Raw genomic sequence first — 23575 nt, forward strand, 5'->3', positions numbered from 1 at the left:
GAGATTGATTAAACACAACTTTATATGTGTAAAATAATGAATGAAATTGGAATACTTCCAAAATGAAGATGCCAACTCTTATTGTAGATGTTGTATGAAAAATGAATAATTTTATTTTGAGAGGAAAAAACATCAGATATTTTATTAATTTATGAAAAATGAATACTTAGAAAAACTAAATTTTTGCCTGAAAAAAATTACTTTCATGTGGGTATGAGGTAAATTTTATCAAAGTAAAAAATAATTAAATTTCAGATATATAAATTAAGTAGATTGATATCATAGTTAAAAATGGTTTTGGGTGAATTAAGTTTTCTTAAACTAAAAACATTAAGTATTTCTAGTATATAAATCAACATAGATCCATCTTACCTTCAAATTTACCAAGAACCAAAAGCAATGAAATATCTTAATACACAAATCTCATTTTGAGTGCAAAGCTTGAGGAAAGGTTTCACCTCAAGAGATTTGAACCCTCTTAGCATTCGGTAGGACTAGATTAATATACATCTATGTTAGTAATAAAAAATGAAAAAATTATTGATATATAGGAGAAAGAAATAATTGTTATATGCATTTATTATAAAAATCATCAAATAAAAAAATTAAAAATTAAAGTTTTTTTTTTTTTTTTGTACGCTTGGAAATTCCTTTATATTCCATTTCAAAAATAGGTAGGTTTTACATAAAAAAACATCCATGATCAAATGACCTCAACTTGCCCATTGGGAAACCAGTTTTGTTAGCCATCTCATAGCATTATATGCCATCCAAAATCTGAAAAGTCTTAGAATGTTTAGTAAAGCTTTACAAACCTGAATATATTTTAGTCTCCTATCTCCTATATGAAAAAAATAGAAAAAAAAATATTGCGTATCATTCATTTATACATAGAAAAAATTAAGTATCCAAACTATGCTAATAATGTTGTTACTCATCAGAAGATTCTATAGGTCAAGTCTTTGGCATTGGAGCCCAACGGTTCAGTTCGTGGAAGGTAGGGGATATGCTTCTCAATGTGACCTAGAAAAGCATTTTGTTGTTGAATCTGGTGTTGAATGAGCTACAATTCCATATGAATTTCCTAAAATTTTGTAGCTGACTTTGAATTTCCTACATTGGAGGTGGAAAAGGATTTTTCTCAGTGGCTTTTCATCATCCTATAGAGATAAAGGGTCTACTTAAAATCGGTGTACCAGCCTGTATAATGACCCAGAATAGGGACAAGGTCCTTCCATTCATCAACCTCTAGGTCATTTGCCTTTGTCTACTATGTGAATTCATTCTCCCACATCGTGGTAATGTTGCGGTTCCGAGGGTGAGTATTAGTCTGGTAGGACTGGGCTGCCCCTAGGATTAAGTCATTATTATTTCTCTAACCTTCGTTTTTTAACAGGTGATGTTGATATTGGTGTCTACCACGACCCCGACCCTATCCTTAACTACAACCATGACCACCCTAGCATTATTCCCTATATTCGAAGTAGGTCAAGCCATCAAATAGTGTTGCAATTCATAAGGATAAAATTGACACATTCTCAGACACAAAGATCGTCACCACCAAAGACCTTGACCAGGCTAGAGGCTAGCTAACAGGAACACAACCCAATGAAGGGTCCCAACGGAATTGGTATAGAAACATCCTTGTAGGAGTTAGACAACAAAATACAATAGGACAATAAACATTAAGCCAGTGAAATATAACTCTCCCCACCCCTGTGGCATGAGCTCGATGAGATAAACCACCACAAGCATCTAAGAGGTCACAATAACTCGATAAACAAGAGACCATATCCAAATCCATGAAAATTGTCATAAAAACCACTCCATATGACATTAGAAAGAGGGATTTTCTGAAAAGCAGAAGAAGGAACAAAAACCCCAATGCAAGAGATAAGAACCATTATTAAGAGATAATTCATAGGTTGCGTATGCACCAAGGGTGGAATATTTTTAAAATAATTAGAGGAAATTCTAATTAAGTTCCTAAAACACTGAGATTATCCAACGAAACAACTGTCCCTTGAACCCCAATCCTCACAGGAGAGTTTGGTATTAGACCAAAAGAACACCCCAGAGGAAACCATCAATAGACTTATGAAATTCGAACAAAACACAAGGAGAAAGGCATTAACAAGAAAAATGGTTTGAACATACCCACGATTGCAATGTTTGAGAGGAGAGATTGCGTTCACTACGACTAAGTTCCCAGTCTGATATTCTTCCTATTCTATCACCCTGATCATAAGGTTCTGGCTAAAGGATCCTATAGAGCTTATGCAAATTTGACCATGTCAGTCTAATCCAACCACATAAAACCCAAGGATCATGCCTCTGAATTCATGCAAGTACCAAAATTTAACTGCATTAAACAACCTCACCACCTTGTGCATGTGGAGGTATGTGTGAGGTTTGTCATCCGACCACCCACTGTTCGATATCATTACTCTCTTGATCATGGCACAGATCCCACCAGCGCCCTTCTTTCATATCTCACCCCGATTGAGGGTCTCTAAATCGTATCCTGTTGGTTTTTTAGACCATCGCTAACATCTCTTTCCAATATCCCTTCCAGGTTATCCCTATCTTTTCCATTGTCATCAACAGGCTATTGGGATTCCAGCACCCTTCTAATATTTTGGCTACCCCAATTTTCCATAAAATCTGCTACCCTATTTCCATCTCTTTTGATGAGGGATGAGATTAAGTAATCGAAGTCAGTAAGAATATTTCCACTACATTGGACCAAGCAGGTCGCTCTCCAGCTATGGCTAATATTTTTGCTACTGGATCCTTGATTCAATTTTTTAATTGCCTCTATCACAAGACAAGAATCGCCTTCTATCATTAACTTCATGTACCATTCTCTTTTTTCTATGGGTAAGCCTTTCTCCAACACAGTAAATTTAGCTTCATTGTTTCTTGGAAATACAAAGTATGCTTCATAGACGCATTTAGTTTGGCTCTGTGAATCTCTATAGCATCGCTCCATACCCAACATCCCTTGGATTATCTTTGGAGGCACCATCTAAGTTAATCTTCAAAAATCATTCTGAAGGAGAAGAGTGATGATTTGGGGAAGATGAAGGAGGGACCATGAGTTTATAGGATGATGGGGCTATCATATGGGGAGACAGATTCAATTGATGAAGGATCTATGCCTCATGGGGAGAAACCTGCCAGTTGTCTAGATGCCATTGGTATTTCAGTTTTGTTTCTCAGATATTCTGAACAATTCCATTCAAGATACCCTCCTTAGTATTACACTAAGATTAAAAAATTATTCTATTGCATTATTTCCATATTTCCTATAGAAGGAAACCAACTACGAGGCCCCATGATTTATTATAGAGTGGGCTCGAGAAAATCCATTTTCACCATATATCAATTATTTCCTTAATGTTGTGTTGGTCCATGCCTATATGCCGAAAGAGAAGAGCTAAATGTTTCCATTGCTGCTCAACACAGAGGCACATTTTCAAGACATGTTCAAGGTCCTCTCCCTGGTGGTTGCATAAAATGTAGTGAGATGGTCCCTGAAACCCTCTCTCTTATAGCTGGTCTAAAGTAAGAATTATCTTTCAACGGACTAGCCAAAAGGAAGTGAGTTATATTTAGCCAAATATTCTATTTCCATATCTTTCTCCACAGAGATATGTGATGATATGACATCTCTTTCATTACTATTTTATAATCCTCCTGCACATTAAACATACCTTTAATAGAGTAACCCCATCTAAGGATGTCCAAAGTGTCTTGTTTGGTAATTTTCTTGGAACTAAGTTCATTTTCCAGAATCTTCCATTGATTAGTAATAGGAGGATTCACCTAATAATTTTTCTCCTTCCATTGTCTCCAATTATTATTGCTATGTGTAGGCTTCTAGAATTGGTCAACTTGGGAGCAATTTTGACTACCCATGAAGAGGAAGATTTACCCCAAATCTTGTCTACTAAATAACTTCCCTCTTTGCTGTGAGACATCCTACCAAAAAAGCGTATTTTTCCAATCCTAAATTTTCTAAAATGTATGATTTCTGATAAGCTCATTGTTTCTTGAAGCGCTAGTACAAAATGGCTAATTAGTTAGTAAAAAAGTCACTAAAATTTGTATATAAACAACAATTTTTCAATTGGTGACCAATAGTGGTTAATTTATAGTATCTTTTATTGTGAACAACTTTTACTCATTTTTAACTTTGTCATTAATTGGTTGTCTCCATTTTATCATCTAGTAGTATATTTAGTCATAAATTTGGTCACTAATTTAGTCATTGATTTTGTCATTAATTGTCACAATTAATAACTTAATACACAAAAAATATACTACTATATGATCATCCTAAGAACCAAATGAATGACTAAAGAAATATGACCAAAATATTGGTCACGTTATAAGATACTATAAATCAGCTACTAATAGTCATATATATGCAAATTTTAGTCATTGTTTGAAACTAATTAATGACCAAATAAATATGACTAAATTCCGATGATGTTATACGATACTCTAAATTAGCTACTGACAGTCATATATACGCAAATTTAGTCGTTATTTGTAATCACAAATTTATCATTTACAGTAGTCATATATCTTTTTTTGGTAGTTTCATATTCATTATATAATTGACTGATTTAATACTTTATATTCATGTCATTTACTTTCATTAATAATCATTACAAATGACTAATTTAGTTGTATATTAATTTTATTTGTGTTCATCATTAATCAATATAAACTACTATGTTAGTAGTTTAAAATTGATTTTATGTGTTCATTATTAATCAACAGAAAATAATTAGTATGATTTTGTGACTAAATTAAAAAAATGTCATACAATGTTCATCTAATATGAAAACACAAATTCATATATGTTAATTACAATACTAAACAATATCAAATATAACTGTAAATAATTTCAACCACATAAATTATATTATATGAAATATCAAATATTACAATATGACATTCCAACTTAACATTGGTTGGAGTACAATTTACACATGAAATATTGTTTCATCACTTCAAAACATTATCATTGTGTTTCCAAGGCATTATAGGTGAATTCACCAACCCTAAATACTTGACCATCAATCTCTATGTGTGTGTCTCATGTGGGATATTGGCTTTAAAGGTATCACAAGCAAGGTTCTTTTCTCTCTCTTTCTACATTTATCACTCTAGTGTTATTTTTCTCCTCTTTGTTTAGTTCTTGCTTCCTACCATCAATACTGAGTTCCTTGTCTAAAAATGAAAGAATATAAAATGCAAAGTACAAGACATAAAGATGATGAACAATGGAATACAAAATAAAGTAGACTATAATGGATTTATATGACATATACCTCAACGTTGGCAATTTCAATGGCATATTTCCCAAGAAAAAAAAGAAACTCAAAAAAGTTTCCTTCACTTGGTAGATAATGGCCACTATGTGGTCAGATGACCTATATAAACAAAGACAATAAAATGTTACATTAGAAAATAAAACCTTAGTAGCTTAAGATTCAACCTTTAGGAAAAATTCAAGAACAATCATGCCAACTAAGTTACAAGCTAAAAATCTCAGGCTGTAGATAACTCATGAAAACAAATAATATGAGGTGTGATACCTAATCCTTGTCGTTTTATTGTCAATACCATTTCATTCTCTAACGCATGAACTTGGTCAAGTATATAGAAAACTTGTGCTCAAATAACAACATGAAAGTAAACTTTTCTAATAGTCATGAAAATATTTTAACACAAAACAACTAAAAGGATTTGAATCAATATTGTGTAATACTAATTGCATCCTTAAGGTTTGGATGTTGTTTAAATGGACATGATACCAAGTATTTTCAATTTCATAGTTAAAATACAAAACAAAATATTTCAATCAATATCATGTAAAACTAATTTCATCTTCAAGCTTTGGATGTTGTTTAAATGGACATGATACCAAGTAGTTTCAATTTCATAGTTAGAAGTCAACAAAATTAAAGGAAACATTCAAAATAAAATAAAAAATAAAGAGAGGATATCATGGAATGGGCATTGCAATTATAAAAAATATGTTTCTTGTCCATCAGAGTCTAGAATTCCTATAACATTTTCTTTCCCAAAATAACCATGAGGTGAAAGAATCACAACATTAAAAACCATAGGAATTCCTACTAGAAACATTTCCAAAGTCAATGCATCATGTTCTTGAAGGATCTCCAACAACAAATGAATCATATCCAAGACATGATATGCATTGTCACCCCTTGCTTTTTCCAATGACATTTCTTGTATCCTACCCACACTAAAGTCAAGTAACAATCAAACAAAGGAATTGACATATCTTTTTATCTTTTATATCTATAAGATTTGAAAATGATTTGTTTCAAGAACATATTAATTCATATTTAAATTCGGTTTGTCATGAGAAGGTATCAATCAACTAGGGCATTAGAAAAATCGACCTTAATGAAGTCTTCAAACAATTCCTACAATATCAATATTTTTCTTGCTCTAATATCTTGGGTAGAAAAAAGAACATATCTGCAAAAAAAAAGTCATACACTTCTTGTCATCAAACTCATATATGACATACTAATTAATCATTAATCAATATAAACTACTAATTTAATAGTATCAAATTGATTTTATGTGTTCATTATTAATCTACATAAACTAATTTTCAACCAAAATAAAAAAGTATCATACAATGTGCATGGTTATCTAATATAAAAACGCAAAGTTATATATCTTAACTACAATAGTAAATAATATCAAGTACAACTATTAATAATTTCAACCACATAAATTATACTATATAAAATGTCAAGTATTACAATATTAGCTTCCAACTTAATATTGTTTACAAGTACCTTAAAAATATTATTATTGTGTTGTCAAAACATTTTAGGTGAATTCACCAACTCTAAAGACTTCACCATCAATTTGTGTGTGTCTCATGCAGGATATTCGCTTTAAGGGTATCACTAAACCGATTCTCTTCTCTATCTCTTTCTGTGTTTTTCACTCTAGTGTTATTGTTTTTGTCTTTCTTCAATCTCTCCTTCTTACCATCAATACTCAGTTCCTCCTTTAAAATTCAAAGAAGATACAATGCAGAGTATAAGACATGAAAGATGATGAACACTAGCATATAAACTAAAGTAGATTATAAATTATTTATATGACATATACCTCAACATCAACAATGTCAATGTCATTTTTCCCTAGAAAAGAAAAAAACTCGGAACAAGTTTTCTTCAGTTGGGTGATAGTGTCCACTATGTGGCCAAATGATTTGTATAAACAAATAAAATAATGTCACCATAGAAAAGAACACCTTAGAAAATGAGTATTCAACCTTCAAGAAAAGCTTAGGGACAATCATTCCAACTAAGTTACGTGCAAAAAATCTTAGGCTATAGATAACTTATGAAAGCAAATAGAAAGAAAAAGAAAACATATAATAAACTAGCATTTGCACTAAGAGGTACGAGGGCACACCAATAGTGTTTTTTTTGTTTACCCTTCAATCATATATGCAATAAAATTTGAAACAAAATGGTTTCTAATGTCTCATTGGAGGTTGGGGACGTCGAATTCAAGATCAACAAACTAGATGGGACAACAACATCATGGCTAAAATATTTGAAAGAGACTATGAAAAACCTCAAACATAAAAACATTAAATGTACACTTGACATATAAAAAAATACCCACTAAGATGATTTCTAGGATCATCTAGTAAAAAAACTATAGGATTCATGAATAATCCTTGTGCTAGAGCTATTCGCATATGCCAAAAATTATGAAGTCACTTGTCTTTTTTGCTTGCATTTTTAGTCAAAACCTAAGCCAAATAAATTTTAGTAGCTCAGTTATCTGTTGTTACAACATCCAAGGATTCTAGACATTCATATATTTTATCTAGTCCCTTTCCACCTCCATCATCCTAGACCACCAATTAAATAAAATAAGATTTTATAATCCATTTCATTTGTCCATAGAAAAATAAGATTTTATAATCCATTTCATCTGTATATAAAATATCTCAAAACTAATTGGAAGGATGTAAGAAATTCTGAAAACCACAGTAAATATTAACCATCTAAAAAATTAAATGCAGTTCAATAAAAAAATAAAGGTGATATATTTCTAAATTTCCATATTTTGGCATACTTGTGCAGCTAGAGCTTCAACTTCCTCCTCAAGTTTTAGCCTCTCTTTGTCATAGTTTATCACAACCACAAGTGCAGTCATATCAGTTGCTTCTATTTCCCTAGTCAAATGATAAATGTCCATATGATCTAGTATGGGAAGCTCCCAACATCCTAGAGCAGTAAGGAGTGTATATTTACCACATCCATTAAGCCCAAGTAATCCATAGCACCTAATAGCCGGTAAAATTAATTATTAAAGGAAAACCATTCAAATTATGTCTAACAAAAGGAAAAAATAAAAGTAAATAAAGATGAACCCAATATATAATAATATATATGTTACCTTTTATAATTCAATTCAAGATTTGAATCAGCAATCAACTCATTACCATATAACATAAATTACCAAGCCAAAATGATAAGAACAAAGAAAAACTAAGATATCTAAAAATGAATTTGAAAAAAGAGAGCAAACTAAGTCATAACAAGTACATATTTCTCAATCCATGAAAAACATAATGTTCTACTATAGATCAATCAAATCATTTCAAAAGTACCATCAGTCAAACATTGATCACCAGAAAATCTAGATCTCTCCCTTAAGGTGAAAACAAACAACCTCTACCAAGAAAACGACCAAAAGCTTATACACTCCTACTAGGTCTTCTCCTTGCAAGGAAGTCAATGTTAGATCCATGAGAGTTATTCAATATTCCATTGTGTTCATTAAAGAAATTTTGGAAATCATCTCCCTTGAAAAGAAGGCCTGCAACATTGTTGCTTGTTAAAAGGGAAACTAGCAACAACCTCAAAATTTGAGTTTATCATGTGGTGCATGCCCTAAACTTGGAAGTTGATCCAAGGGCAAAGAAAGTCACTTCATTAAGTATAGGTGAAATGGAGAAATATGGGGGAGATATTTGTGCTACATTTCCAAAGTCTTTAAATTTTTGGTAACAAAACATAGAATCCCCATTAATTCTCACATGAATATCTATCTAACACATTGATCATCTAACAAGGCGATGGGAATAGCAAGAACATTGTTCCATTATTTCAGCATGCATGCTTCTACCTCAGTCTTGTCTCTTCATTGTGGCTTCATGTTTATTAGTTGGCATTGGCGGATAATGAATCAGTGGTGGTTTGGAGTTTGCAACTTCTACATATGTGGAAACGAGACAAATTTTGAGTTGTTTGTCTAGCTTTATGATTTGGTTATATCATATTCAAGTGGCATGTGGTTGTATTAGATTTAGTTATATCAGATTCAAAGAGAATTTTTTAATGTTTATGGTGTACTGAGATGCATGTATTCTTTGTATTATGGTCTTTTATTTGCTTGTATCCAATGTCATATTTGAACCCAAGTTATCTATTTTCTAAGTATGTATATTTTCTTGAAATTACTATGTTCATTTTCTTCTAGAGATACTAAGGGAAAAAAATTTAACAGTGGCTTCAATTTCTAGTGGAATTACAAGGCGTCTATAACTTCTTTATTAATCCTGTAAGATGGAGAACCTCTTCCTGTTATCTCTTTCTTCCTAGGGTCAAACAAATATGGAAAATAGAGACAAAAATAATAAACTTTAAAAGAGCCCTGAGAAGACATGAGGAATATATCTAGTACATGTTCATGATTCACCTCTTATGGACCGACATGCATGTGAAAAAATGTCATTTAATGCAGATAGGGCCTGGTGTAAGTCCTAAGAAACTCTCAAATATTATACACGCCCTACATCAAGGTCGCTTGGCCGACAATTACTCTCATAAAATGTGAGACATATTTGATTTATTGATTTCCCAAGCTGATCAGAAGAATTCATAAAAAAGAATAAATATTTATAGAAATGTGTGAGAGACAAAATATCAATTTCAAAGAGGTCGTGAAAAACAAATATGTGAAGACTCAAAATCGCAAAACTTGAACCATGGAATCAAAATTCAAGTACAGAGTATGAATCAAACTCCATAATTTTCCTTCTTCTACCCATTAACCAGAGAATAATGCTCCCTCTCAATCATTACCACTATTTCTTCAATGGATTCCCACAAAAAGTGAGCAAAATGAGGCAGTGGCCAATTCAGAGCTAGTTGACATCATTGAGAGAGGGTGATGTTGGAGCATGAATTTATTAATTTACTTAATTTTTTTGGTAAGTTTGAAAAATTGCAGACCATTAGGTGCACTTCTAATTTAAGACTGCATTCTAACCTACATTTAATGCTAATATCAAGCATGTGTCAAAGTACCATAGGTTACAGACACTTTTGGACAAGATCCTAGGTCCACACCAAGAACAATGTCTAGGTACTTAACACTCATGGGTAGGATAAATAACCTTGTTGGATGGCACCCATTTTTATCAACAAAGCATTGCAATACGGTAAAATTTGGCTTATGGTAAATGTACAAACTATGCATTTAATTGAGTACATGTAGTGGGCTATAGATTAAAGGGAGAATTTAGGCTTTAGAAAAAATTATTTGAGGATTTAACCACCTACAGATTAAACATGTTTAAGGAATTGATGGATCTAAGGAGCAGTATTTATATCTTGTCGAGGGTCATGAACCATGAGTAGTAGTATAATTGGCTACTCATAAAACATCACTATTAATAAATAATCATCTATGTTCAACTTCATGGAATTCTTCTTCATGAAGACCTACGATTAGTGGATAACAAAATATTAATGTGCTTGAAAATCTTATCCATTGGTTGAAGCTTTTGTGTACATGTTAATGCTGAATACTTGAATTAAAAGTTAAAAATTTGGAACCCATCTAAAGTAATTTTTATCGCACCATAATCCGTTTCACAAGAACATCATGACTTCATTGTGTTGTGGCTTTGTTGCTTGCCTCCTTCGTACTAGTCAACCTTTTTGTAACTTTTTCTTATACACAAAATTTGAACGATCAACATACCTATAAATAATGCTTGTATACATTTTCTATTTGTGATTAAGTAATAACTAATAATTACATATCTCAATCCGAATTCCCTATATTACATTAATTTCTTGTGTTTAATTAGTTTTTGACCTCATATAAATTTTCTTAAACCATATAATAAAAGAATAAAATTTCCATCAAGATAATTAATTCCAAATCCCGCTATTAGGAATTTTCTCAAATTCTTACTATATCATTACCAGCATTAAAAATATAAAACGTGATAGGTGCAACAGAATATAACAACATACCAAACATCTGTCACAGACTCGAACTGGTTGAGCATCCATGTCTACAGTAAGTGCAAACCTTCCTTGTATACACTTTTCACAAAAATGTATCACCAAAATATCTACTATGATGTTGTAAAATACCAACAACCAGTCTCTCCTCTTTAAATCAAAGCCCAAAAACTCCAAGAACTCAACAACATAATTAATGGATAATTAGGTTACCCTTTGGAAACATGCTTTGGAATATGTCCCACATCCTTTACAACTTGTCACAGCTTCATCAAGCATGTGAAATCACAAACATGGAAATGAGAAATACTAAATATTCAAGGAAATGATTGAAATATACCAACCTTGAGACACATACATCACTCATTATAAGGTTTTTTTTTCTTATTCCATTGTCCAATCAAAATATGAACATAATATCACTTCTAATGTGACATGCCAGGTAAATAAATATTATCTGTGGTGAGGAAAAAAATGTAAAACCACCATAGTGGACCTATAATCACTTTAAAATGCAATAAGATCTACTCATGTAAACTTGATATACTCTATCATGATAAATATGTATATTCTTTGTGCCCAAGAGAAATAATTATGCAACGGGAATTAGAGGGAAACAATAAAAAATTGGAAGTAAAATGACTGTTTCCTATATTCTTTCTTGGTGAATAAAGCATGACCCTGATGTTTAGGGAATTCTGTAAATCCATGAATGAAAATTAAGAAAATCCATGGTGACAAAACCAATGATTTGTGATCTGGAAGGAGAGCACAACACAATTCTCGTGAGAGTAAACCAAATTTCTCAAAGGAGGGAAATAAATTATTATAAAACATAAAAGATTCAACTAGCTATAAAGTATTGAAGCCAAAATGGTGAGCCCAACAAAATACCCTTTCACTATAAAGTTACATCTACAGTGATTTTTTGGTTATTTGCAATCACAGTTGAAACTCAGTATAGAGAGCAAAAAGCAAGTATAATAACATATACCTTAACCAATAGACATAATTCATAGAAGTTGATTGGAAACATACCCAATGTTGTTTCTCTTCAATGTCACCCAACTTCCAACTAAAATTCTCCTTTTCTCTATGAGTTTGTTAAATGTTTTTTTTTGTGTCACTATTATTTCCATTTCATCAACCATCTCATTTTGATTTTATGGGCCCACTTCTTAATGAACCAAAAATGAAATGAAAAGGTACATATAAACAGGTCTTGAGAAAATGACTTCAAAGTGGTGGTAATCAGGTTTGATTTCGATTTCGTAAATAATTTCTTAGTATTATTTTCATTTTTTTTATCAAAATGAATGTGTTTTTTTCTCCTCTTTACACAAGTTTTAGTTTTATAAAAATATTTGAATTCCCCTCCCTTTTCATTTTCAGCGGTCCTATTTTGTGGCTTTTGGTCCTAATCTTTCTACTTCATGTTTATGTAAATTCCACATACTCGTTTGAGCTGCATCTTTATTTTAATAAACTTGGGGTGAAATCATCAAGAAATATGTCATTTGCTATCTACCATTCAAAACAGAGTAAAAACGTTAAAAAAAGTGAAGCAGAAGCGTAGTCACAAAACACTCATTTGGATGTTAGTGTGAAGGTAAGGTGTGTTGCATTATAGTACCAATTTTAAGTTTTACTTGACTAGAAAATTTAATGTCCTTCTAAAAATAGTTATTTATGCTTTTTAGCATCAAGCGCATAGGTCAAACTAAGCTTGAACCTTGCACTCCCTATGTTTTTTAGTCTTAACATAATTATATGGGTTATCTCTTTGATCAATTAAAAGTATCATATAAGGAACTTTTAGCAGATAATATAATATATGTATTGAAGTTCCAAACCATGGTTCCAAAGTTTTGAGGATATCACCCTTAGCCTCTAATGATTTAGGTGAAACATGATCCTTTGACAGAAACAAAGGTTTAGCTAAAACAACATGCATTGCAAAATTTGAGCCCACCCTTTGAAGCACTTTTGTTGGTGCACCCCCATTTTTAGATTCCAATTTAAACAGGACAACTATGCGACCAAGCCCTGCATCAACAAATGCAATGATTATTGGAGGCAAATATCTGAACAAATAATCTATTCCAAGCTGTGTTGGTACTCCCAATTTCTTTAGAAATTTCTTTACAGGGAGTGCCAACAATAACTTACAAAGAGCCAGAATGCGTTTAAGTGAACCATAACTTAGTTTAACCATTCTGTTTGCACTATGTTACCTTCTATAGCCAATTTTTTCATTTATTTTATTACTTTCAAGGGGATGATGATGTGCATACTCACATCAAGACCAAACCTACCTACAAATTATGTATTGCTCTAATATTTTTAGAAATTCAAACATGTAGCATTCTGGCGGGAAAGATAGTGTAATGGTAAATACTAAAAATGCAAATGTTTGAAAAGTGGATTAGGATGTTAGATAATGCTTTGTGATGTAGAGGGCTATGAAAAGAAACATATCTAGTTGAATGGCCTTGTTTCTATGTCTACCTTAAACTTTTATATTGATATTACATAGGATAATCATCGTATGTATAAGATTTGTATAGAATATAGAATCAAACCACTCGTATTCAAATATCTAGAATTCTTTGTATCGCTAGTCAAAAGTGAAGTGGGTCAAAAACCAAGATGACAATCAAATCCATAATTATGAGCACTAATAATAAATACATTCCAATCATACATGTGACAGTTGCAACAATAAATTCAGCTTGAAAAGAGACATCAATCATTTTGATTTTAACGAGTGTTAAAAATCAGAAACATATGAGGCAGATGAAATCCCATTTCTTCAATGTATATATCCATTATGTCAATATTCCCTCATCCATCACAACAGAAAGCATCCAATAATGTATTGTTATAAATAGTACAAAAATGGTTGGGGAGAAGTATGAATATATGAGGAGAAAATACCTTTTGTAGAGGACAACGCAAAATCTCATTGAAGCTTCAAATTCTCTCCCATGATAGCAGTCGATTCCATAATTGCATCTTGAATAGTTATATCCCTTGTTGTTTTAGGATGGTATAAGATAAAGTTCACTTCGTGCAATAGCATGTAGCCATGTTAATAGAGAACAACAAAAGCTACATTTACACTCCTTGGTTATTCAACATTAACATCCAAAATGTTTTTCCTTTTTGTTTGAAATGTCGCTGATTAACTTGGTAGTAAGCATGCCCTTTCCCAATGTAGGAATTTTACAATGGGATGTAGGCAACTTACAACCCAAAAAATAATTCCTTGTCTAACAATCCATAATGAGGGGGAATCTAATAATTCAAATATGTCGAGGGCCTGCACCTAGTCCCATGATCCATCTGTACAAAGACCTACTTATATAGGAAAGACATATAACTTTGCAAGGGAAAAACATCCCATAAGGGGAAAAACCTTCCCCTAAGGGATTTAAACATTGGTTGGGAGTATGAAATACCCCACTTTACCATGAAAAAAACAGGCCATGACAACATCATAAACCTTTTGACATGACTATTAAACTAGTTTCTCAATATCTTTATTAACTATTTCATTTTTTTACTTGTAGGAATTTTTCCAAACCATAGGCAAGAATGAGATTGTTGGTACCTTCCCAACCCTAACTAGATTATTGGCCTATGAAGAGCCCCGACCAACAATAAAATCCCAAAGATAAAACATGTCACCAGTGGGATTTGAAAATAGGTGAGGAGGATAACATCTCCTTTCAACAGCCAAACTAGACCCAATTGATTGATATGCCCACTAGCTTTGTGAAATGCATTATGCATTTAACTCCCATTTTTTGAATGACCCAAATTCCAATCTTACACTTATGGCCCTTCTCAAAATTTCCAAGCTAACAAGTCCAATCCATAAAATTTTACATCAATTTACCTCACATCATGTCTTAATTGCAAATATATATACATAAATATTCTCATGGAACCAACAAAGATTGCTAAAAAAGCTAATTGTATTAAAAAAGCAAAGAGAATGACTCATGCTCTCTATTTAATTTCTCATCTGAAAGATCCAAAAATAAAATTTAATTTCTTTGGACTAAATACTCCAAAATAAATGTCAGTACCACTTTCTTTTACAATTAAAAACCTTATCAACTTTCATATGGTAGAGCCTTACCCCTAGGAACTTTAGATCTATAGTGCAAGATTCTGATTAAAGCTTAGGTAAGGCATGCATTATCAATGTTGATCTTGCAACAAAAAGTGCCTGCAATTTGGCAAAATTCAAAACCAAATATCAACCGAAGGCCTAAAATGAAAAATTAGAGAGTAGGAGAAGATGTAATAATAAGAAACAATCCACAATTATACATCTTAATAATTATCTGGAATATGTAATGTTAGAAAAACTAGAAAGAAATGAAATGAATTAAATTATCCAACAGCTCCCAGGTGAGCAAGCTGCACTTGGAGGCTGCATAAACTGGAGCATACACTCTCCTTCAATTAATCAAAGATGAATCAATAAATACATCACAAAGGAATAGGGAGGTGGGAACAAACTCCTACAACCTAGGAACTAATCCTAACTTAAGGAGTTACATTATAACCATGTAACCATTTCTCCATTAATACGATATAATAGTAATTATTTTCAACTCTCCCCCTTAATGGAGAAAGGATTATCCTGAAGTTCTAACATCCCCTTAAACAATTCAAAATTCACTTTCCCAAGAGGCTTTGTAAAAATATCAGCCATATTGTCACATGTTTTATAGTATTCAATAAAAAATTATTTTCACTTGACTTTTTCCCTTACAAAGTGAAATTGAGTATCTATGTGTTTCGTGTTCTTATGAAACACTGGATTGTTCGCTAGCTTAATGGAACTCTGGTTGTCACATTTGATGATGGATGCTTCTTTCTAATCTTCTCCTACATCATGGAGAAGCCTCCTCAACTAGATAGCTTCACACGTAGTTGCGCATAATGCTTGGTAATCGACTTGAGCTAAAGATAAAGACACAGTGCTCTGCTTTTTACTGCTCCATGCTATCACCCTGGATCCAACACTGAATTCATAACCCATGATAGATCATCAATCATCTAGGTTACCTGCCCAATCAAAGTCTAAAAAACCTGCTAAAGTAACATCAGATGTATCAGTGTATAAAATTCCATAATCGCTAGTACCATGAAGATACATCAATACACTTTTTTCTACTACCCAATGGCTTTCAAGAGGTTTAGACATAAACTGGCTTAGCACTCTAATAGTCTATGCTAAGTATTGTCTTGTTGTAGTCAGGTATATCAGATTACCAACTAGTTGTCTGTACAAACTAGCTTCCACCTCCTTAGAGCCCTCGTCTCTGCACAATTTCAAGTTCTACTGCAAAGGTACTCATGATGTCTTACACTATTCCATTCCAAATTTTTTGAGAATCCCTTTGACATACTTCCCTTGAGTAAGGAAAGTCTGTTGAGAGTCTCTCCACACTTCCAGACCTAGATAGTAATGTAAACTTCTGATGTCTTTCATCTCAAAAACATGTGACATCAACAATTTGATTTATTTGATTAATGCATCTGCATTACCTGTTATAATCATTCCATTCAGATACAAGGAAATCAAAATTATCTTCCCCTCTTCATCATACATGGTATATAGATTTGGGTCATTCTTACTCCTATGAAAACCATGCTTTAAGAAAAATGAATCAATCTTCTCGTACCAAGACCTCGGTGCTTGTCTTAAACCATAAAGGGCCCTCTTCAATTCACAACCTAAATGCTCCTACACATGTTTAACAAACCCTTCAGGTTGCACTAAATAAACCTCTTCTTTTAAATCACCATTTAAAAATGCAGACTTAACATCTAACTAGTGTAGCTTCCACTGATGTTTTGTAACTACATCAATTAACATTCTAATAGTATTTAGTTTGGCTACACGAGCAAAGGTTTCTTCATAGTCAATTCCCTCTTTTTATGAATAACCCTTTGCTACCAGTCTAGCTTTAAAATTTTCTGTACTCCCATCTGGATTAAATTTAGGTTTTTAAAGCCACTTGCAACCTATGGGTATTTTTCCTTTAGGCAATTCAACTAGTTCCCAAGTATTATTTTTTATTATAGATTCAAATTCTTCATTCATTGCGACCATCCACTCATGAGATTGACTAGCTTCTTTATCATTTATGGGCTCTATAAAATTTAAAATGTTTTACACTAAAGAATAGTCTTTCAATCTGGCTCATATTTGAGTTTGCCTAACTGATCTTCTAGGTAAGGGACTCACCTCAAATATGTATGCTTCAGACCTTAGCAAGCTCAACTTACTCATTGCATCACCTATCTCTTCCTCTTTCTAGTGTTGTTGTTGTTGTTGTTGCATGTCCTCACTTCTTTCTTCCATCAACAATGGATTGTACTGGTGGGCTCCAGTATTGCAGCAATAATGCTGCAACTCCTGGGACTCCCATCTTTACTTTTATCAACCCGGTAGTTCGTAATAAACTTGGAAGCAACGGTGTTGTATGCACAAGTACTAGCTCTTGCCGCAGCTGTCACTTAGTCAGCTGGCACAAGTCCGCTAGGAGCTTAAGCCAACTTCTATGAGCTCTTAGAAGAAGCTTTTTAACTGATGGATGAAAGCTAACTCAAAGGAAGCTAATCTATTTGCGAAAAGAGATTGAAAACTGAAGGAAAACACAAACCCTAGCAAACCCTAATTCTACTAGCTAGTCCTACTGATGCAAAGGAGAGAATGCAAACTACTAAAAGAGATGCCATTACTTCTATGAAGGTAAAATACATGTGTCTAGACTACCTCTATCTGAAGAAAACATCTTTTTGTATTTTTGACTAAGTTATTAGAATTATCATGCATGTGCTTTTAACTGGCTTTTTACTGTGCAGGGGTGGATCAAGGAAGAGAAATGCTTGGAAAAGGTTGGGAAGGTTCGGAGAGGGTCTAAGGAGTCCCTAACACTCTTCTGGAGAGTTTCACAAAGTTTGTCTATCCAGCACCCTCATTTGTGAGCTTCTACAGGAAGTTTGCAGGGGTTCTACAGGATGTTTCAGGGATTTCTACAAGATGTTCAGGAATTTCTACAGGATGTTTTAAAATTAGATTTTGGAGGATGGGTGAGTGAGGTAACGTGCATGAATGGATAGGGAGGCAGGGTAGGGGCCTGAAATGACCCAGGGACTGATGGATGGAGTGGTGAGAGGGTGTGGAAAGCTGGCTTGGCTTAAAGAAGGCTAAGACAATGGAGGAGCAAGAAGGTAGGGTTACGTGGGCAGAAGGACAGTTGTGAGACGAGGAACCTAACTAGGAGATGGAGCAGCTGGCCTGGATGAAGCTTGGGTGGATGAGAGAGAGAGAGGTGGAGATGCCCTGCATGGTGTACACTTAACCAAATCAACTAAGTCCTGCACACAATCGAAATCCTTGCTAATCTAATCTAACTTTCAATGAAACAAATGAACAACAGCTTTATTCATAAAGAGAACCATGTATAGCACTTAAGCAAAGAAACATTTCAAAAGGTCTGAATGCATGACTAACTCCTACAAATGAAAACATTACACCAAAGATTGCATGGTCGAGCAAACTAGTGTTTTTGTTGGGCAGCACTGTTTCTGCAATTCCAGCCCCTGATCCAATAAGGGATAGGTGAAACTGAGAGTGTTGTCAACCCTTTTCCTTGGAGCTTTATATGTTATTATTCTACCAATCTAGTCTACACATCTGAAGCAATTCTATTTATCGACAACGACCTATTTAACCAACACAACTAAATCTTGCTCAACAGAAACACGTTTCAAATGCATAAAAGGAAAATCACAATGCCTAAAGAAAAGATAACAATACAAGGAAGGCGGCCCTAGGCTCTCAGGTTGGGCCCAACCCCGAGAACTATGGCTCCTATAGAAAACTCAGAGCTGATATCAAATCTGACTGCTTCTCATTATCAAAAAATAATCATAAGTCAAGAGTTATGCCAACAATGGCTACAAGAGAACAAAATAGAGCTAGCAGCACTGTAGTGCAAAATATGCAAGAGTTTTCCAAAAGTCCTTTTTGAAGGCTGAGGCCTTAACATTTATACACCACGAGGCCCTAGCTGGCCTCCTAAATCTATGGGACTTGGCTGCCCAAACTGTGAGTGAACAGCTCCTTCCAAAAATTTGTTTCGCTGCCTTCTAGATTCAGTTTTGGTGGCCTTTGGAGCTCAGAGTTGGGGGTGAAGATCCTGAGGGAGGCTATTTAATGCCATAAACAACCCCCCTACGAATCCTCAACCCAAGCTTGGATGTTTCCTAGTCCATGTCTGCTCGGTTTTGCTCCAACATGTGTCAAAAAATCCTGAAATGAGCACGTGTTAGCCACCTAGGAAGAGTGACTAACCTTATTCGTACAAATGACATACACATACTAAAAAATAATGCATAAGTTATGAAAAATGAAGGATTGAACAAGGATAATTAGGCCAAATGAGCCCAAAATGTTACCAAATTTGAGGCTCATCATCACCCCCTGCTAAAATGATTGCTCATCCCTGAGCAACTAATCTAGCTCCTCGTCTTTCATTGCTTTAATCGCCACTCTCACATCCCAGGCTTCTGAAGTAGTATCATCCTCACTGTCATGGAACCTGGCCTTCGTTTCCACCTCTTCCCACTGCTCATGCTCTTCTTTTTCTGTGCTTCCTTCTACCAATCCCAAAAGCAAAGGTGGGCTTAGCTTGAGGCCGATCCAGCTAGCCTGGAGGTTCTGCATGGACTTCTTGTAGAGACGCACCCGTGCTAGGGCCTCCCTCATTCTAGTTGGAGTGCGATACTCCCGGATCTTGAGGCTGTGGGACAATGTGTTCCACCTTCGGGTGCAAGTATGAACACAATTGTTCCCTAATAAATGCTCCATATCCTCGAAGTGTGCTATAGCCTGAGCTTGCTGATCCATATATTTTAATAAAGCGTGAGAGTTGGTTGCTAGGTGTTGGTGGGCTGATATCAATGCAGTGGGGTCCCCTGGCTCTGCTCTAATCAGCAGTGGTTCATGTAACTCTCGGTTCATAACATCTTTGACCTCTGTCGCTCTCTTTTCTTCGTGGTTTAACCATGAGGTAAATGCCATCAGCTGCATATCTCCCACGACTGTGTTGGGGTCCCATGAAGTTACGTTTGAAAGGGTCAAATTATGGAGGTAGAACTCTGATAGCTTGGCCTTTTCCTTTGTTGAGCTGCTGTTGCATAAATCTGTGAACTGCTGGGGGTTTTGGATTTGGGAGATACCCCTCTGTGCCAATGCCTTAATTTGGAATTGCAACCACTGGTCCGTAGGTATAGACCATAAGATTTGGCCGGCTGCCTACATTGCAGAGCATCCATAGCCCAACTGGCCATGCAGGTCAGTTGTGCCTCTTTTTCTTGCACCTGCTATTTGAGAGCTTGTATCTCTATGTTTGCTTACAATTCCCTTTCCTGTAGTTGCTGGTTTAGTTCCTCAAGACCAGCTTGCATTCCTTCTTTGCCTTGAGGTTCTTCTGTAGTGTCCTCTGATGCTATGCCCCTTTCTTTCCCCTGTCCCTGTAGCTGCAGTTTGAGCTTCTCATTCTCTTCCTGTAGAAATACTCGTTGGCAGTTTCCCATGTGTTTTTCCATAGACAATTCTCTTCTTGCCTCCTTGAGTTGTTCCTCCAAGGGGCCTATATCTGCTACTCCTTTAGATCTAGCTATCCTCATCCATGTGTGGGTCCTCACTCTTTCTTCCTCCAGTGCAAAGAAAAGCGGCACTGTGAATTTCTGTGGAATAATTTTCCCAGCCTCCAAAAAGTTATAATAAGAGCTCAAGCTGGGCTGGGGGCTAGGTTCCATAATGTGCTCTACCTCTTCTTCCCTTTGTGTTGATGTGGCTGCCTCCCCCTCCATTCTTTCGGTCTCCTTGAGCCTGGCCAATGTTTCCTGTAGAACGGCTTCAGCATCCTGTAGAGGGTTTTTTGAAGCTAACCTTTCCATTCTCTCCCTCCAGGTAGTTGTCTTCGGGCTCCCCCGCTCATAAGTGATTGATACTTTGGAGGGGGACTTCTCCTTTGACGAGGTAGGGGTGTCTTCAATGGTAATTGGGTCTTTGGATGGAAGTTGGGGCCTGTCGGTTTTAATTCTTACACTCCTCCTTGCTTTGAAATACAGAGGAGTCTCCCTCTTTCGTTTTTCCTTTGGCTTGGGAGAGGTACTTAGGGTGGCCAGCATAGCTGCTGCCTCCCTAGCAATAATTTCAACCGTTTTCTCCTTCTATTTTCCTTTCTCAGGACTTCCTGTAGAAAGCCCTGTAGTGGCTGATTTCTAGCTTCCTGTAGAAGCCATTTTTATCCTTCCTGTAGAAACAGACGGCACCATTTTAGCCTGCTTGGCTGAGGGTGCTTTTTCTTTTAACTTTGCTAAGGCTACCTTAGAGGTGCCCTCACTGACGTGGACTTTTTCAGTCCTTTACACCCTGCTCTGTAGTCTTTTCTCCCTGGGTGTTAGTGTGGTTTTGTCACCCTCTGTTTTGGTAGCCTGGCTTTTCTCTTGTTTTCCCTTCTGTTCTTTCTTTGCCATTTTGGCCAGGGTTTCTTGGCCTTTACCTTTCTTCTTTTCTTGAGTGTGTTCCTTCTCCTCGCTGCTGGAGGAGGTGAGCTCCTCAGCCACAATGCGGATGTCATCATCCTTAGTCAAATTTCGAAAGGTTTCCCAGGAGAGAGGGACGGTGTACGTGTGGAGTGCATCTTCCACGAGGAGCTTAATGAGCCCATGATGGGCTATCTGGTCTGGCGTTCCCTCACTCAATTTTGTGGCACACTCAGTCATGGACTGCAGGAGGAAGTAAGGAATGCTCAACTTTTTCTCTGAGGCTAGGTCCATTTGGTGCCTGAGTTCTGTGAGCAACTGGAAAGATATCCATACATGATGCTAAATCGCCCCTCGCACGTGATATACTTCATAATCTGGAGGCTGACCTCACTCCAGAACGGCTGTAGGCTAGTTCTTCGAACTCCATTCTTGTCTTCTGAGAATTGTTCCTCTAGCAAAAAGAACTCCTTCTTAGCTTTCTTACCCAGTATTCTCTCCTCCCTATCCCAAGGTACCCCCATTGGTAAATCAGTTACTCTGCTAATGAACTGTGGGGTGAGTCTGAGGGTCAGTCATCTGAAGTTGACAACGGCCAATGTCTTTGACTTTGGCTTCAAGGATCGCAAGAATTCTTTTGCAACCTCGTCATCGTGACCTTGAAGCTTGTCACAGAATGACATCCATCGTGCACGAGAAAACAGGTCCACCGCCTCAGGGGTTTCCCGTAACTTCTTTGACTCTGTAGGCTCTTTTCTAATGAACCCTCCTGGCATGGTAAAAACTTGCTTTGTTGGCCTGAGCTTGCCTGCTCGTATACAGAAGTGGATCTTTGGGATTTCCTTAGACAGAGCGCAGAGCTATGTCTCTGTTATGCACATAGTTTATAAAATTCACAACTTTCTGCGAGTGAGCCTTAACAGTGGCTCAATTATAAATCAAACCCTGGAGAAAATCCCGCATACACACTACGACGAAAATTCTCATGCAGCGATAAGAAAACGCTTGTAAATTCATGCACAGACTGTAATTCATGGTTTCCTACCCCTTCAACACGTCGACTTCACCACCTTTCGAACCAATTTGCATGGGAGAACTATGTTCAGGCTTACCTCATTCTAGAATTGCCACCTTCGACGTGAACAGTCCAAATTCTTCCGTAGTGTTGAGCTTCCTGTAGCGCAACTTCCTGTAGAAGTCGTGCATGGATTCTGGGGAGCGCTTCAGTGGTTCTGGGCCTTCTGTGCAGCAACAGGACATTGGAACTGGCTGAGAACTGGGAGTAACAGCCTTCAAAGAATTTAGGATGCGTACTCGGCTTCAAAATGGTTGAGAATGAATGAGTGCAGTGTGCCATACGTGATCTAGCCGGCGGATTTGAATTTTTGCGGAATTTGTGGCGCAGGAGTGAGCTGTCCTCATCGGCCCGTTGGCCAAGTCACCTGCTATCATTCCGCCGCATGTATGCCTGACCACCGAATCCTTCCCTGTATGTCTACTGTCGCCACTCCTGTTAGATCGCCGCTTCTCTCTGACTGGACGCTTCCCACGTGTCCATTTCCTGTCTTGTTGACACAACCAAAGCTTTTCGGATCCGATGAGGCCATCGAGCTGGTTGTGGTGGCCAGTGGAATGGCTAC

Source organism: Pinus tabuliformis, chromosome 1_2 (assembly GCF_031772625.1).
Source record: "Pinus tabuliformis cultivar Carrire ecotype Pingquan chromosome 1_2, CPIR1, whole genome shotgun sequence".
Classification (NCBI taxonomy): Eukaryota; Viridiplantae; Streptophyta; class Pinopsida; order Pinales; family Pinaceae; genus Pinus; species Pinus tabuliformis.